The following is an 18,396-nucleotide window of genomic DNA, read 5'->3' on the forward strand; positions in this document are numbered from 1 at the left end:
TTGAAACTCCTCACCTTAAATCTTAAGAATTAATTGTTCAAACTACTTAGTGGTGATGAACTCATAATTGGACATAAACTTTGTGCAAGCCGGAGCCCTAACATCATCAAGCACTTGGCCACCAGTTCAAAAATTTATTATCATTCTATCACTTGGGGGTAGCTCAATGATGACCCTCCATGGTGGGTTTGACACTTGCCTTATTTCCTAGATATTGGGCATTATGTCATCACCCTCCTCTAAATAATGAACAGAGAATTCTACCCTTGGTGACAACTATTAAAGAGGAACCACATGTTGAGGACTGTGTTTCATAATAGTTGGTTTAGATAAGGATCTAGCCCTATCAATAGGTTTATTAGGAACCCCTACTAGAATTTTAGTTGCATTGTCTAACATTAACCTTATTTCAAACTGATATGAAGTATATAAGCATGGCATCTTTATCTTTGTTAAAGTGATAGGAAAATATGAAATCAACGATGGTGAATGGAGAGAGACAATTTTGTTCCATAAGACTCTTACTATCATCATATGAATCGTACTTAAGTTGGTCAATAAGACAATTTTGGTCCATAAGACTCTTATTATCATCATCAATGTAATTATGGTTGTCCTTGATTACTAATTTTGGTCTTGTTGGAGTAGGATATGGATTCAAGATGTTGGATTGGATGGGCATGTATGAAAGAGGATCAAAAGATATTGAATTGGATGGATTATATATGTGTTTGGATGAATGTATTATAATATTAGTTGGATTGGGACGAAAGTTTTCTTGTTTGAATGATAGTGAAAATTTAAAAGCACACCAAACAAAAAAGTGGATAGGAGGAAATTCGAAGATAGGAGCTTATAATAAGAAGACACACCCATAACTTTCACTAGCCTGTATTATTCAAGTAGGAGTCTTGTTTTCTTATGGACTCACAATGAGCACTTTTATCTCCACTCCAATGGAATTGAGACATCTATCACATTAATACCATTTACCACATGAATGGATTGCTAGAGAATACAAATTCATATACCAGGTGCCTTACACCCATTACTTTGAAGGACTAACCTTTCCCAAAGTAAAATATATCTCACCATATGGAGGTACATGTGAACACTTTCTCTCCCTAGTAGTGGTGCATCATAAGGAATAATGGTTTAAAGTTTTTAATCTAGGAAGAACAAGGTTTCTAAGGATTTCTCTAGATACATCAATGGTATGTGAGGCCAAAACTGTAAATGAAAGGGAATAATGCCAACTAATAATGAGAAAGGAGTAAGATACTCTCCACAAATTTCTTGAATGCTTAGTCTATATTGACAAGATTCCACTTCCAAGAGGGGTGTGTTTCAATTAACTCCCCACTCTTTGTACTCCACCAAAACATGAGAGTTGAGATCCTCTAGGGTGATCAAATCCCTAGGCAAGCCCCCTCAAAGGAATGATCCAAGTGTTTTTGGTCACCTAAGATCACACAAAGCATAACGGGTTGAGTTCCTTGGGATACCAATAAAAATAAAATAAACAAAAAATATTTTTTTCTCTTCGAGATAATACAAAGGTGCAATAGGAGATCATATACACAAATCACCCAAAACATTACAAATAATATTCATTAAACCTTAGAAAATGAATGCGTATCGTGAAAATGAAAGTGGCTAAAAGGTGTTTTTGATTCACAAGATCACTCTAAAGATAAGAGAATAACATACGCACACCTCAAATCACAATCAATCTGTTGATTACACCACAATATTGATATGGGGGGTGAATCCATCTAGACCTGAAAACACTTTATTTCTGATTAATTAAACTTCAAACCACAATCAACTTATTACTGCAATTATGAAACATGAAAGCACAAAGCACAAAACATACTTGAACACCATATTTACATGAAAAACCCAAAATAGGGAAAAACTACAATGAGAATCACACTCATAATATGAATAATTGATAAGAATCTTTACGCTCAAGGCCAAGGAGCTCATTTCCCTTGAAAGGACTTACTAGACTTAGGTGCACAACCTTAGGACAAGATGCAAATGTGCACAAACTACCAAAAGAAACACAACTTCTTCCAGTAGGTGTAGAGGACCAAATGAACTAAAATGAATAAGATCTCCTAATCATTAAATTATCCTCGAATTGTTGTGTCAAGCAACCAATGTCATGGCAAACACATATGACTTTGAACTCTATCTCAATGCTCTTCACAACTATATTTCATACTTCTATTATACCAAATCTACTTGCGTATAATTCTAATCCACTTCACATCAATTCACATACATCCACACTCCTATATAGAAAAGATAATTCATTGGAACCCTAAACTAGGTCAACCACATATATAATATAAAAAATTACATAAATTCGGCCACAAAGACCTATGACATTGACTCTAGTCCACTCTATGAGATAGAGAGGACCCAAACACATCATAATACATCCTTCCCAATTTATTCCAATGAACCACACAATCTAACACATCCTCCAAGGTCGATATTAAATGAAACATGTAGATAAGCAATGTAGCATGCCAACTAATTGACCCAAAAACTATTCTCTAATGCACAAAAATTAATGTGAATCACCACACGCTATGATGAGACCCATATTAACATCCACACATGACCACCAAAGAATATATATAGACCAAAAGAGCATGATCCAGATAGGGCACGCCACCACAGTCAACCAAAAACCAACCTAGTTGATAACATAGAACTCATAACAACATAAATTTACTTGCCAATCAAAACAACACTAGAAAACTAAGTTGGAACACTACAAAAACAAAATAAACATATCCTCCAGGCCACAACACTTGAATCTAAAAATCAGAGAACCACCAAGCATTCTCCAGATTAGTTCTAACAAACCACCACTATCAGAAACAACAACAACTAACTCCACCATCTGAGCAACAAAGGACCTATAATCTTGATAATACAATATACACAAATCATTAAAATCATATCTAGAACTAAACTCCATAATCTTCACATACCAGAGGAATGCAAAGTAGTATTCCACCGGGACATTAAAAACTTTTTCCTACATATTGAAATTTTCATTACACCAACCTTCCAAAAATTCATCAATATCACTACTAGACCATACAACAACATTAGAACATACATTTCGAGTCTCCCTGCAACACAAAGTGGCATAAACAACAACATAACACAACAACTCAAGTTTCTAACATTCTCCCCCTTTGTCATCGATTGCAACACACCACCAACAATAAAGAAAATTAAACTCACAATTGATCTCTCACCCAACATGTACCTTTGTCTCCCTTTAACATCAATGACAAATGGGACTATGTTAAACTCTCTCTCCCCCTTACTGATAAAAAACTGATAACTACACCATTCATTGCTCCCCCTAAGAGAAACCATCGCATCAATCCAAGAACAAAAGATGAACTTTAGAACTCCCCCTACACAAGTGCACCACTTACGTGCATCTAGTTTAAAGGAGGGCCAATAACCCCCAACTTTTGTTAGAGATACTCAAAGGTATCCTTCACCAAAGCCTTAGTGAAGATATCTGCAATATGTTCTTTGGTAGAAACATACTCTAATCTAATTTCCTTCTCTGCAACCTTCTCTCTTACTAAATGATACTGGATTGAAATATGTTTAGTCCTTGAATGCATTACTATTGAAATGTTAATAATATTCTAATTATCGCACATAATATAAATTGCTTCATCATGTTATACCTTGGTATCACTAAGAGTTTGCTTCATCCACATAACTTGAGTGTAACAAGATGTTTTTGCAATGAATTTTTCTTATGTGCAATAGATAATGACATTGAATCTCATTTTTTGCTCAACCAAGAGACCAATCTGTCTCCCAAGAAATTTGTACCATCACTTGTACTTCTTATGTCATTTGCACATCCAACCTAATCAACATTAGTATATGTTTTCAAATTGAAACCATCATCTTTTTTATACTGTAATCCATAATTTGGAGCCCCTTTTGTTACCTGTAAAATTTTAAACTTTTGATAAGTTGTTTCTCTCTGCTATTTTCCTATTCGCTCTTGTCGTGGCCTTTCATAATTTCCTAACTTCTGTCACGAGGTTCCCAACTTCTAGAACTGCTCGATCATCTAACCGACTTGGGGAAGTCTGCATAAAGTCAGCACCTCTAGGGAATCGGACTTGTGGTCGCTTTCGAAAGGAGTTTGATGATTTTGGACTTGCCCGATCTCCTGACTTTCTGATATCCCTCGTGTTGTGATGAATATTGAGCTTCCTCAATATTTTAAGGGGTATATTCCATTCCAAGTAAGGATATTATGGTACGTAGTTTCAATTTATTCCAGTACCTTGGGGTGGAAACACGAGTGATGGTAAAGATAGGTCATGTCTAGGCGTTGGCGAAATTAAAATAAACCTATTAGGTCGATAATAATAACTGCTTCCTATCACTACTCTTGTTGCCTCATCAATTGCCACATCACTCATTACTTCCAAGGAGCAAATCAATGGGACATTTACGAAGTACCATCATTAAAGGCCATTAAACAACTAAGGACACGAAAAAGATGGCGGCATGTGTTACTACATTTGATGTTGTTATTTTTGCAAAAAACATTAAAGATAGCTAAAGGAGGAAAATGTCATGATTTGCACGTATCAGAATGGTTTTTCTTCATGACGGTGATTTGTCATTTCATAACCTAGATTTGAATTGACCAGAGAAAGAGCAGGAGGATATAGTCCAATAGTTATGGTCTTTTGCATGGAAAGCATGAACTGATTTCAGTTAATATAGGGGGGTCATCACCATATGATGCAGGAGCATCCCCAGTTCTTGGCAATCTTGCATCAACCAAAAACATTTATTTTCAGTTTGTTTTCTGTTTTGCAATTTTAGCATTTCTTTGTGCATTTTCTTGCATGTGCTCACCAGATCTTGCGGAGCTAGATTTTGCTTGTGAACATGATTATCTTCCTTATTCGTGAACCACTGGACATTTGGATCATTTTCTGGCAAGTTATTACTTCTGGATTTCGAGACAGTTTTTCTGGCGTAGAACGTCGGGACCTATTCGCTATTGGTGAATCTTGCAAATCCTTTTTGTAGCTTGCAGAGCTTCATTTCATTGATTCCAATGTTCCTTGGTGTGTGTACGACCTTCCCTCTAATCTGCACTTCATCCTTTAGATTTTCCAGAGGATTCTCTTTGGCAGAGGCTGACTTGGTGGTTTTACATGTTTGATCTTGTTCTTCGACATTTGATCCATCTTGGGCCAACATGGATCTCTCTTTGAGAATATAAATCAATGTAATTAAGCATCATAATTGATTTCAAAGGATATAGAAGATATAGCTTAACATTTAGAGGTCTAGAGTTGATAGATTCTGTAATTGAGCATGTATGTAGCAGGCCAGTGAGCTAATTCTTGTAGTCTGGATGTTACCGATCTTTTGTAATCAATTTTCATGATCTAATTCATTCAATTATGCATTACTTCCACCATCTTGACTTGCTTTCATTGTGTTTACTCTTGTTACACGGTCTGGATATATCTCATTGAGGTCCCTCCTAACTGTGACTGTACCAAGTGGTATCAGAGTGAGATTTCATTCTGGAGTACTGAAGATTTTATTGGGGGGTGGTGGATTGTGGATTTGACCTGTAGCTGCAGAGGACGAGCGTGAAGATGACGTGAAGAGAAAATTGGAATGGTGGAGCAGATGGGAATGTAAACCCTATTGTGATGGAAATGTTGAGAGGAATTACAGCCTAGTTGGAAGCTGTTAAAACAACCCAGAGAAGAGGTCGACATATCGAAGATGTGAGCGAAGATGAAGAATAAGAAGCATCGATAGAACAAGTAGTAAACTCGCCAACGATTGATCCCGATGAAGAGAGGTTCCTAGGGTTTTGAGTAGGGGAAACACTAAACCACATTTTACCCCATCGGAGTATGATGAAAAGTTGGATTCAGATGAATTAAAGGATTGGATCTCTGAGATGGAGAAGTACTTTTATTTTGAGAACACTACAGAAGAAGGGAAGGTGAAATATGTGTGTACCTGATTGAAAGGTCATGCATCTCTTTGGTGGGAACATTTGCAAGTTGATAGACAAAGAAGAGGCAAAGAGAAGATCAAATCATGGGAGCGAATGGTTGCCAAGTTGAAATTGAAGTTTATGCCAGCTAACTACCAAGTAAATCTATTCCAAAAGTTATAGAACTTGAAGCAGAAAGAATCAACTATGGAGTATACCAAAGCATTCTACAAGTTGAACATTAGATCCAAATATGTCGATGATGAGGTTGAACAAGTTGCAAGATATTGGAATGGATTGTGAATGTCTATACATGATGAACTAAGTTTGATCAAGTTGCAGAGTGTTGAAGAAGCTTACCAATATGCCTTGAAGGCAGAATAGAAGTTGAACAAAAGTCATGAGCAGAGACAGAGAGGTAGGGGTGGAAGGTTTTCTGGAGGTAGATTTCAAGGAGGCAGAGGATACTTTAGAGGAAGAGGAACCTATACAGATTAAAATAAAGATAAGGAAATAAACAAAGATGGTAGTTCATACTGGAAGGCTAATAGATATTTCTACCGAAGAAGAGAACCTGATGGATATCGGAATGATGGCTTTCGAAAAGATGACAGAAGACAAGACAAGAGAGTGTTTAGAGGAACTTGCTTTAAGTGTGGAGGAGAATGACATCGTTCTTTTGAATGTAAGAAGACAAATAACATTGGGAGAACAACATTGGTAGAAGAAATCCCCACTAGATCAACTAACAAACTGGAAGATGGAGAACTATTAATGATGAGGAGAGCCTTGTGTCATATCGAAGAGGATGAAGAGCCCTCGCAGAGGAGAAATTTGTTCAAGATCAGGTGTAAGGTATCTAGTAAGTTTTGTAAATTAGTTATTGATAGTGGTAGTTCGGATAATCTTGTTTCGGAAGAGATGGTGAATAAATTGAAGTTGTAAAGATTGAAACACCCTAAGCCTTACCAAATAGCATGAATTCTGGATGATCATAAGTTATTAGTGAGTGAGCAATGCTTGGTGAAATTGAAAATTGGAAATTATCATGATGAAGTTTTGTGTAATATTATGCCTATGGATATTTGTCACATTATGTTGGGTAGACCTTGGCAGTTTGTTAGACAAACAATACATGATGGGAGAAAGAACATATACACTATTGTGGTGAATGGGATGAAACAAACCTTGTTACCCTTGTAGGATCCCCTAAAGAGTGAAGTTTGTATGAATTCTAGAATTTGTTTGGTTGATGGAAGGAAATTCCTGGATGAAATGAGACATGAGAACATGTGTTTTGCGTTAGTTCCTAAGAAGATTGAGAACTCAGAGCACGAAGAAGAACAACCGGAGGAGATAATGGAGTTGATGATAGAGCATAAAGAAATCATTCTAGATAATGTGCCTAATGGATTACCACCTGTGAGGAGTATCAGTCATTGCATGGACCTTATTCTCGGAGCTAGTTTGTCTAACAAAGCTACACATTGGATGACACCGATAGAGATTGAGGAGCTGGATAGACAAGTGTGAGAATTGTTGAAGAAAGGTTTGATCAGATAAAGTTTGAGTCCCTATGCAGTACTAGCAATGTTAGCACCTAAGAATAATGGAGAATGGAGGATGTGTACCGATTTCATAGCAATAAACAAGATCACAGTGAAGTATTGATTTCCTTTACCTAGGATGGATGAAATAATAGATTGTTAGAGTGGAGCTAAATACTACACAAAGATAGACTTGAAGAGTGGATATCATCAAATCAGAATCAAAGAAGGAGATGAGTGGAAGACAACATTCAAGACAAATGAAGGATTGTATGAATGGTTGGTGATGCCTTTTGGTTTGACTAATGCACCAAGAACTTTCATGAGATTGATGAATGAGGTATTGAAGAAATTCTTGGGTAAGTTTCTTATTATATATTTGGATGACATTCTAATTTTCAGTAAGACAAAAGAGGAGCATTTGTTGCATTTAAGACAAGTTTTGCAGAGGTTGAGAGAAGAGAAGTTGTTGATAAATCTAAAGAAGTGTAGTTTCATAAAGAAAGAGTTAGTATATTTAGGATTTGTGATATCTGCGGATGGATTGAAGATGGACCCTGAGAAGGTAAAAGCAATTGTTGAATGGCCTACACCAGAAAGCATTAGAAAGGTAAGATCATTTCATGGATTGGCTAGTTTCTACTAGAAGTTTATCAGAAATTTGACTTCAGTATGTAACCCTATGACTAAGACAATGAGAGTAGATAGGAAATAATTCAAATGGACAACTAGAGCAAATAAGAGTTTTGAATTGTTGAAGAAAAAAGTGACTGAGTAGCCCGTGTTAGCTTTACCGGATTTCAACAAAGTATTTCAAGTTGACTGTAATGAAGTGGGAATGTAATTGGAGCAGGGTTTATAATATGAAAAATATTATCCCTTATAATTAATATGACAAATGACACTTTTCCTCCATATCATTGGAGGTCAAGATCCACCATCATGTCCTGTTGTCCATCGGACCATCCAAGTCATCTCTGGTCAAAGCATTACCAACTCCACCAACCTGTCACCTTCATGGACGCATGTGCGATGCGAAGACGTCCACGCGACACTATCACCCCACATATCTGACAATCTGTAGGTGGTTGTTTGAGTGTTATGCCTGCACCTAGAAGGAATCATAACACCTCTGCATGCACCCATCGACGTCTGAATTCCTTCCTAGGCCTTTATCTTTCACTCTGGAGGCATTTTGAGGAGATTCTTTGGCAAGTTTGGGAATCTTCTTGCAAGTTAATCTCTCGGAGACCACTTTGGAGAACATTCCATCAACACCACCATTTTTGCAACACCTCAAGTGCACTACACTAACATTTCCAACAATTTTCCGTGTAAGGGAAGTTTCCTTAATCTCTTTCTTTCATTTTTTGATACTTTTTATCAGTCTTTTGTTGCATCCTTTCAATTATCTTTATCATATTATTATTTCCATGACTTCTTGGGTTGTCCATGGAGGTGGAAAAACCAAAGTGAGGGTCTGACTTAGGCAGGCTCCAAAACAAAACCCCAACATTTTCCCTTATTGCTTGTGTGTAGGTTCGCGGAGGTGAGATAACCATCATTTAGCAAGAGGATTCAATCGTGGATCAATTGTGAGTGTTTTTATCTTTCTCTCTTCTTTTTGTTTTATTTCAGTCATTTCTCATCTCATAACTTTTAGTTTAGTCCATTCATTTTTTGTACTTCATTATATTATCCACGTATTCTGAACTTTACGTACGTGCTTTGTACTTTGTTTGTATAGGACAACAACGCGTCATGTTGGTGTCCCATCTTCGCACGCTTGTCCTCGGGACAGAGGCCTAATAGAGCCGTCTGTGAGTCCCGAATCATGGGCAATTTCCCTGGTTTATTATTTTATCTCCTAGCTCATCTCAACGCCAGTTCGTAGAGGTAATCAAAAGGACACTTTGTCCTCACAGATGCATCATCATTGATTTGGAAAATTCCCTCCATTACATTTTGGTGAACCCGACGTGAAACATGATTATCTTTGCATTACTTTCTTTTTACTTCATTTAGGTGCATTTAGTCTTTTATATGTTCAAAAGTTTAAAAATCTAAAAACAAACTTTAAAAAAAAAAGAGAAGAGGAAAACCATAAACAAAAACTTTCATTTGCATTTAGTTTAAATTTTTCTATTTTTCGTTCATCATTTAAAACCAACTTTATCATTCGGTGTCCCTGTAGTGTGGTCCTGAACGTCTATGAGCTTTACAACTCTGACTGCAACAGGAGTCGTAGTCAGGAGGTTGTCCAGGTGGAGTTTTCCCCCTGATCACTACAATCCTCCTCTACCCAACACCGTGCAGGGTGAGTAGTCATCTGATCCCAATGAGTTCTTGACCTCTCACAGTTTGAAATCTATTCTAACTAGGGGGCCTTCTCCTTCTAATTCACAACCTAATTCTCCTAGGAGTTCTACCCTATCTTCCCCTCCTGTGGTCGATCACGATTCTGCGGTCACTGAGACTTTTGAAAAGATCAATATGTTGGAGTAGAATCTGAGAGACTAAGGGTTTCTTGAACAAAGGGAATGTCGTGAGTACCTTGAGAGATATGTTAATCTTCGACAAGAAAGGCCTAGAGATGTTGAGGGCTTTGTCAATGATTATTATAAGTCATGTACCCTTGGCAGATGTACCCCATGTGGACAATCAATATGATTCCTTTGGTTCCTAGGTTAGTGTTAGCATTCTAGGGCTGAGTGCGCACATGGTGGACTCCACCATACATAGTGTATCTGCTTCACTCACTCCCTTGGGCTACACAGGTATGGCTAGTAGTTCGACCTTCATCATTTCTCAAGCTTCAGTAATCAACACTAGCACTAAATCTATTGGTGGCACTAGTCCTTCTGGAGGTTCTAGTGGAGGTGGTGGGGGATTTGGCCCACCTCCACCTCCTCCACCTTCTAATCCTGTTTTGAACACTATTTTGCAAAACATAGAGTAGTTACAGTTGCAGATGACAAACTTAGCATATGCTTTCAATCAATCATCTATGTCTGCGTATTACAAGAAGAGTCCCCTTGATGTCACCATCCTATATATTATCCTTCCAACTGTTGTTGAGTCCCTGAAGTTTGATAGGTTCAATAGTGATGGGGACCCGAACATGCACATAGATTCCTTTATGACTATGTGTACTGACTACCATAGTCTAGATTTCATGTTGTTGAAATTGTTCTCACATTCCCTCAAGGGGATAGCATTAGAATGGTATAGCTCCTTACCTAACTACTCTATTTGTACCTTTAATCATCTTATGGACCTTTTGCTTAAACAATTTCAGGTGAACATTGGTAGCAGGGTCACTATCACTGACCTTGTTCATTGTAAATAGAAGCCCAATGAAAAGCTCATTGATTTCATTTCGAGATATCAAGCTATCTCTACCAAGATCCCCTTTGCCCTACTAGATAGTGATCTGCAGAGGATGTTTATCGATAATCTACAGTCGGCGTTGAGGGAGAAACTATCTCTTAATCGATATCAGAATTTTGCTAACATGTGCTCTACTCTCACCGATTACCAGCACATTGTGTCACAGTTCATAGATACTTCTTTGAACACTTGTGGTAGGTCTTTTGTAGGAACATCCATAGATGGGTCCCAAAAGAATAAGGTTGTTGCTAATATTGAGGCTATTCTTGTGATGGCTCCTGCACAAACCCCACAACAAAATAGAGTCTTCACTAAGTTGAATGACTCCTACTTGAGCATAATGCAACGGTTGTTGAAAGACAACCTTATTACCCTTCTGAAAATCAAACCATTGTCTTATAGTTGGCCTTATCTGCATTGGTATGATGGTTCAAAGTTTTATCATTATCATCATGTGCCTGGTCATGACACTGAGTGATGTTATCCTCTTTGACATGTTGTCCAAGACCACATCAACAGTGGTGCAATCAAGGTGGATGCACAGAAGCACAAATCAAACAAGTCTATTGATAAAACCAAAAATGACTTGCAGATTTATACAAACCCTTTCCCTCTGCATTCGACAAACTTTATCTCTGCATCAGATCCTTCTTTGGATGATGGTCCATATGTGAACATGGTCACCATAACCCCAATCAGCTCACCTCTGACCCAGAAGGGGGAGGTATTTGACATGTCCTTGTCATTTACCCTTCTAGATGATCTATATTGTGGAGAGCCCACTCCTCTTTATGTCCATGCGAAGATGAACGGTCAAAGTGTCACAGGTGTGATGGTTGACCCATCTAGCAGAGTCGATGTCAACACAAAGGAGACTGTCTTTGCGAACAACTAGCATAGACCAATGTATGATGAATATCGCTCAACTTCGAGAATGCATGATGGGTTCTCTATCAGCCCCTTGGGTAGTATCACAATGACTTTCCTCGTAGGGCCTAAGGCGGTGTCCTCTGTATTCGTCATCATTCCCAAATCGGACCTCTTCTCAGTTAAGCTAGGCATTCCTTGGTTTATTTCTATGGAAGCAATCCCCTCGGTTGTGCACAAGTGTTTCAAGTTTCCCCATGAGGGCATTGTGCATGTCATCTAGGACACTGGATACCAACCCCTGATTGTTCGTGGGGATTTTTTCGTTGGACCACTTTTGGCCTGCTTTGGTGGGGGCCATGCTTCCCCATGGTGATTTAATGTACCACACTTATTATCAGTATAAAATGGGGGAGTCAACCCCTAAATCTGTGCAGCCTAGTGTTTTGTTTCCATCTCAAGCATCGACCTCTCCTCCATTGATTCTGATCTTGGAACCAGTAGTGCTTCTTGTCTCCTCATCATCAAGGGCTTAGGCTAAGCCTACTCCCTCAAATAGATCTCTACATCTGCCTAGGATAGCACAACCTTCAACGGTGTTTGCTATTCTTGTGATTGTGCCTAGTGCAACCAAGGGAAAGGCACCCATGTTGTCAAAGTCCACACCCTACCCTCCCTTCGAGCTCCTAATCATGGTCAATATTCCCCGGCCATCTGGTTATGATAAAAGGAAGCACTCTTCTCATGTCCCTTCATCATAGCCCATGCCAGCACCCTTTGTTCCTCTGACCGCTCCTCAAGTGAAATGAGGTCAGGCTCCCGTTGTTGTGGATGTGGTGCCTCTCCAGGATGCACCTCTTATTTCATTAGTTAGGCTTTCTCCCATCCTTGACATAATTCTGGAGGCCTCTCCTATGGATCACGATGCTCTTGAATCCTCTCTGGCTCTGGTTGGTGGTCCTCACCTCCATCAAAATTAGCATGTGTGTGAGCGTAAATGCTTTCAATGGGCCTGAGCTCAAGATCATGGCATTGCCTTAAAATCCTTTAATGTGGCTCTAACACCTAGCACTGTTGTTTCAAAGCCTATTCCCTCGGTTTCTCCCATTTCTGCACTTATTTTGGTCTCACTCCTTGCTACTTCAAGGGATTTCAATCAACCTCCCTCTAAACAGGTGCAGGTTTTCATTGCTCCTTCTTTGGAGCTGCCTCTTATCACTTCTTTGCCGAACATGATTCCCTTGACCCAACTCATTAACATGTCACATACACAAGTGGTTCCTAGTGCAACTTTGTCTACTCCATCTACTTCGCCATTGCTCCAACATTCAATTTTTCTAGGGTCCTTCAACCTGCTATGGTTGATAGGAGGCATGGAACTCCTATCCTATGTAAGCATAAGTTTTAGCAGGGCCCTGTTCTGGAGTTCTGACGGTGCAAGTCTTCGCAAGTATGTTCTTCATCCCTTCTTTTGTTTGTCTCAGTGCCTACTGGTTTGCCTATTTTTGTTTGCATGATCGAGAAGGCCTTGCCTTCTCTTGATTTTGTCATTGCCCCTCTTCTAGAGGTGGACAATCTTGTTCTTGTTTCATCTTCTCCTAGTGAGTCACCTTCTTCCTCCATGAAAGCCTACATGTTCATCTCCTTGGAGGACATCCCGACCTTGTCTATGATCATTGAGCCTCACCTCCTTTGAGCCTATAGATGAATATGTCATTGTTGCTTTGTCTCTTTCTCTCACTATTGGTGAGGCACTCGGTGTGGCCCTTGCGATAGTCCCTCTCTGAGCTTGCCTCCCTTCTCCCTATGACCTAGATTGGGAGGACGAGGCTCTTCTTGAGAATGATGATCTCTTGCAGTATGATCCTCTCCTAAGGGTTGATCGTTAGGACTTTTATTTTTCATCTACACTTGCTTGCATGTGCTTGTGATTGTGTTCCCCCATGCTTTCTTTATATGTTTTTTCCCTCTCAGAGGACCCAGGTCACTCTATAGGTACTTGGATACGGGAGGTTGACTGTCCTTATCCGTTGTGCTCTCCTAAAGGACCCAAGTTACTCTATAAGTACTCAGATACAAGGCATTTTCTGTCATACACATTTCTCTATTTGTTTAGCTCTTTCTTATATTTGTCGTATCTTGCTTTTCGACATTCTGGGATGATGCAAAGCATTGGGGGCATTCTTCGCCTTCTTTCATGTTGACCCAAATTTTTGTTTTCTCTTTGTCTTCATGTGCTCTTCTTAAAATCTGAGAAATTTGGTACTATGACGATACACCCATCTCGCAGTGATACTATATATCCTTTTGACATTGCTATGGGTTTTGATGCCAAACTATCAACTCCCCCATCTTCTTGCATTGGATATTTTGATATAGTGGACATTTATGTGTTACTATCTTTTGGTGGCACTCCACATAAACATCTCATTATGTTGATGTGCCACAACTTCTCTTCTCCTTAGAATGACATGCCTTCCATGCCTATCATCCTAAGGGGGGGCATCATATCTACACTTATCTTTTTAGCTTTGGCATTTATCCTTTTAGCTTTTGCATTGGTGTCTTTTATCAAGTGTTTTCCTTGTTTGCCTAGGTGGAGACCAAACCAATTGATCTTTTCTTTTCCCAGGATCACCTAGATGTGGGCCAAACTATTGTTGACTTCCTTTGTAGGGGCCAATCTACTACTTATCAAATTTATCTACCCTATCGCATGGCTATCTAGGGCATCGCCACCCATGCTGGTAGATCGATCTTTATCTGTCCTATCACATGGCTATTTAGCATGCCGCTACCCATGCCGACAAAATTTATCTTTATTTTCCCTATCGTATGGTTATCCATACCAACATATCACACCCTATCCTATGGTAATCTAGCATAACACATCTTGCAACCCATATCAGTGTATCTTATATCAATGGCAGTCGCTTATCTCATATCTTTCCGTAGCTAGGGGCTTTCCTCCAGAGCAAGGTTTGTTTATGTTATGTTATCTTATATATTTCTTTATCTTATCGTCCATCACACTAGTCTATAGCTAGTGTGTTTGATATGTGTATATGGTGAAAATGGATAGCAATAAACAACAATATTGAAAGACTAAAATGGATTCAACCACCAAACCCTAGCCTAACAATGAACAAAGATCCACCATAACATATGAAGATAACCTAAGACAATGCAAAATAACTCAAAAAATCACAAAGATTATACCATCACATGTCCACTAGAGTTTTGATCTCCATTCTTCCTATCTCCATTGATCTTGTTTGATATGCTTGCTCTCAGATTTTTGTATGCACAAGAGCTCAACAAAGAACGGAATGTGGTTGCAAGTAGGATCGTAGTGTAGCCAAGTCCTCCAAAATTAGTCATTAGGGTTTGGTAATGAAGAAAGCATCTCCTTAAATAGAAGACACAATAGAAAATGGAGGGTTAAGATTGAGAGGTGTAAAAAGAGAGGTCGGCTAGGATTAGAGGGTAGGTATAAGAAATACCAAAATAATGAAAGGGGTAGGTAGTGTAGGAAATAAGAGATGAATGACATGTGTCATGTGTAGAAAAGGTTAATGAATTAATTAAATAAATAAAGATTTATTTAATTAATAGAAGAAGTAGGGCAATTAAATAAATAAAATATTTATTTAATTTAGGAAAGGGATAATTTAAATAAATAAATGTATTTATTTAAATGAGAAATAAGGCTAGAAGAGGATAAATGAATTAATTAAATAAATAAAGATTTATTTAATTAATAGAAGAATTAAGCTAAAGTAATTAAATAAATAAAATATTTATTTAATTAGACATGACAATTTTAGGTGTCTACATTTTGCCCCTCTTTGAGACAATGCGGCTTGTCGCGTTGTTTCAAAGAAGATAAGATGAACTGATACAGAGTTGCCCCAGGATGGGAATGATATGCCCCCTCGAGAGATTGGATGAAAAAGTCTGGAAAGATTGCAGACAATCTCGCGATAAGAAAGATGGGATAGAATGGACTGATTGGATAAAGTGACAAAGTCACGGGATGAGGAAGACTGACTCGGGAAATGAGGGCGAGGGCTAGGGTAGGCTATAAGATAGACCACGGGCAAAAGACATCCTCATTGTCATTCACACCCTTACGAGATCACAGTGCAGAGCGAGAAAAGAGCAGCAGCAGTCAGCAGCGATGGCATTCGTTCATAGATTCGACCGTGTCCGCCGATTCCAGCGACCAGCCGATGCAGGAGAGCCAGTAAGTACCCGAAAACCTCCTCGTACTTTCACGCATTTCAAGTTTTGTCATTAATGCATGTTTAGGAGCAATAAATGCGCTAGAAATAGGGTAGTTTAAAAGTGCAAAAACGCGCAACCGCGTCTGTGTCAGCGCCAGGCGCGTCTGTGTCCAACAGGCGCGTCTGTGTCGGGTCCAGGCGCGTCTGTGCCTGGAACCGCGTTTGTGTTGAATGCGGACGCGTTTGTGAAATGTAGTAGCGTCTGTGCTTTTGAATAGCGTTTATGTCATGCAGGGACGTATGTGTTCCCTGGTCGCGTTTATGTCTGGCATAGGCACGTTTGTGTTTAGAAAGCGCGTCTGTGTTGCAGAGGCGCGTTTATGCAGTCTATAAGCGCGTGTGTGTTGAAAAAGTGCGTTTATGTGTGTGAATGCATGGTTTTAGTCCTTTAGGTCAAATCGGCAGTTCTGTGATGAACATACGCTGTCGATTGGATAAGCTGCTGAGAGGATACACTCAAGCAGGTCCTCTAGGAAGATTAGGATAGATCAAGGCACTTTGTGATGAACAGGGAGCACCAGGATATGCAGCACTTTGTGATGAACAGGGAGTGCGAATGTGAGTGACACTTTGTGATGAACAGGGAATGTCACACACGTAGTACTTTGTGATGAACAGTGAGCACTACTAGGATAAATAGCAACACTTTGTGATGAACAGTGAGTGTCACTAGGGTAGATAGCCATATGCATTTGGGTAGCGAGTAGCATTTTGTGATAAACAGTGAATGCCACGATAACTGACAAGATTGATTTGCTTGACTGCAGGAGTATTTGCCGATGTTGGAGTCACGGGAGAGATTCCCATCGACTCAGAGACTGCGTCCAGAGTTGTCCATCCAGGACATGATTTCCATTGAGGAGATGGGTCTCACATATATGCTCTATGTGCCCGAGTTTCGGGCAAACATGGGGTTGCTGACTGCATTGGCCGAGAGATGGCACTCAGAGACATGCACGTTTCACCTGCCGATGGGTGAGATGACAGTGACACTGGAGGATGTATACAGGATATTACATGTTCCTATTGATGGAGAGTTGATCCCCTACGACCGTGACGGTGACAGGGAGGCCTTGAGACGGGTTTTTCAGGATCCTGAGTTGGAGATGAGAGCAGGGCATGTAGCCTGGGACACCATGACTGCCACAGGATTGGCATTGCCGGCAGTTATTGGGGGAGTTATCAGTGGATACCTGTGTCCAGACAGGGCCACACGAGGATTGGCAGTGGGCTGGGGAGGGGCCTTGGAGACGCTGATGGCAGAGCACACTAGGTATGCATGGGGGCCATGTGTCCTAGCACATTTGTACTATGAGCTGCATCAGTTTGTATACCACGGATCAGTGGGGCTGGGCTGCGGTGTGACTCTATTGCAGGTGTGGGCCTATGAGCACCTTCCAGTGACGAGGCCGATTCATTTCAGAGGCAGAGGACAGGGACAGAGTTTTGTTCATTTGTATGCCATGATCACATCCCAGCCTCGGATTGGGAGATTGGAGCACTGGAGGAGAGTCATTGATGACATTGATATGGTGATCTGGAGGCCGTACCTGGGGTGCGAGGAGTGGGGGGATGATGCACTGGAGCTGCCCTACACCTTCCGGAGCAGGTACCTGATTGGGCGGACGCCCTATATATTAGAGAGACAGCTGGTGGATAGGGTATGCAGGCAGTATGGCCGGATTCAGAGGATGCCCCGAGGCTCGGGTATGTATGCCCGTACTGTTAGAGATCAGGTGCAGTTTGGCCCACTGCTATCTTATGATCAGGCAGTGATGCAGCTAGCGGAGATGATGCCGATGCCATGGGACATGTGGCCAGAGGTAGATGATGCAGGGATGGACGCAGAGTACTCTGCGTACTGGGCAGAGCATCCATTTCCGAGGTTGACAGATCCGGCAGAGCCAGTGGATGGAGAGGGTGGAGGAGATGATGATGAGGGAGGAGGGGATGCAGGTAGGGGCCGGCGGAGGCGGAGGGGAGTGGTGGGAGAGAGACGGGTAGCACCTCGGAGGGAGGGAGGTCAGGAGAGAGCAGCTCCAGTGGTGAGAGGACGGGGTGGACTGCCCCTACAGGTGCCAGCAGCACAGGGTCCCAGAGAGGGACAGAGACAGGTACAGCCAGAGGGACAGAGACAGGTACAGCCACAGGTACCTATACAGGCACAGGGACAGGTGCAGGCAGAGGCACAGGGACAGGCACCTGTAGAGGAGGAGCCACAGGCAGGGGCGGAGAGCGGAGACTCCGAGGAGGATGAGGT

Source organism: Cryptomeria japonica, chromosome 9, assembly GCF_030272615.1.
Source record: "Cryptomeria japonica chromosome 9, Sugi_1.0, whole genome shotgun sequence".
Taxonomy (NCBI): Eukaryota; Viridiplantae; Streptophyta; class Pinopsida; order Cupressales; family Cupressaceae; genus Cryptomeria; species Cryptomeria japonica.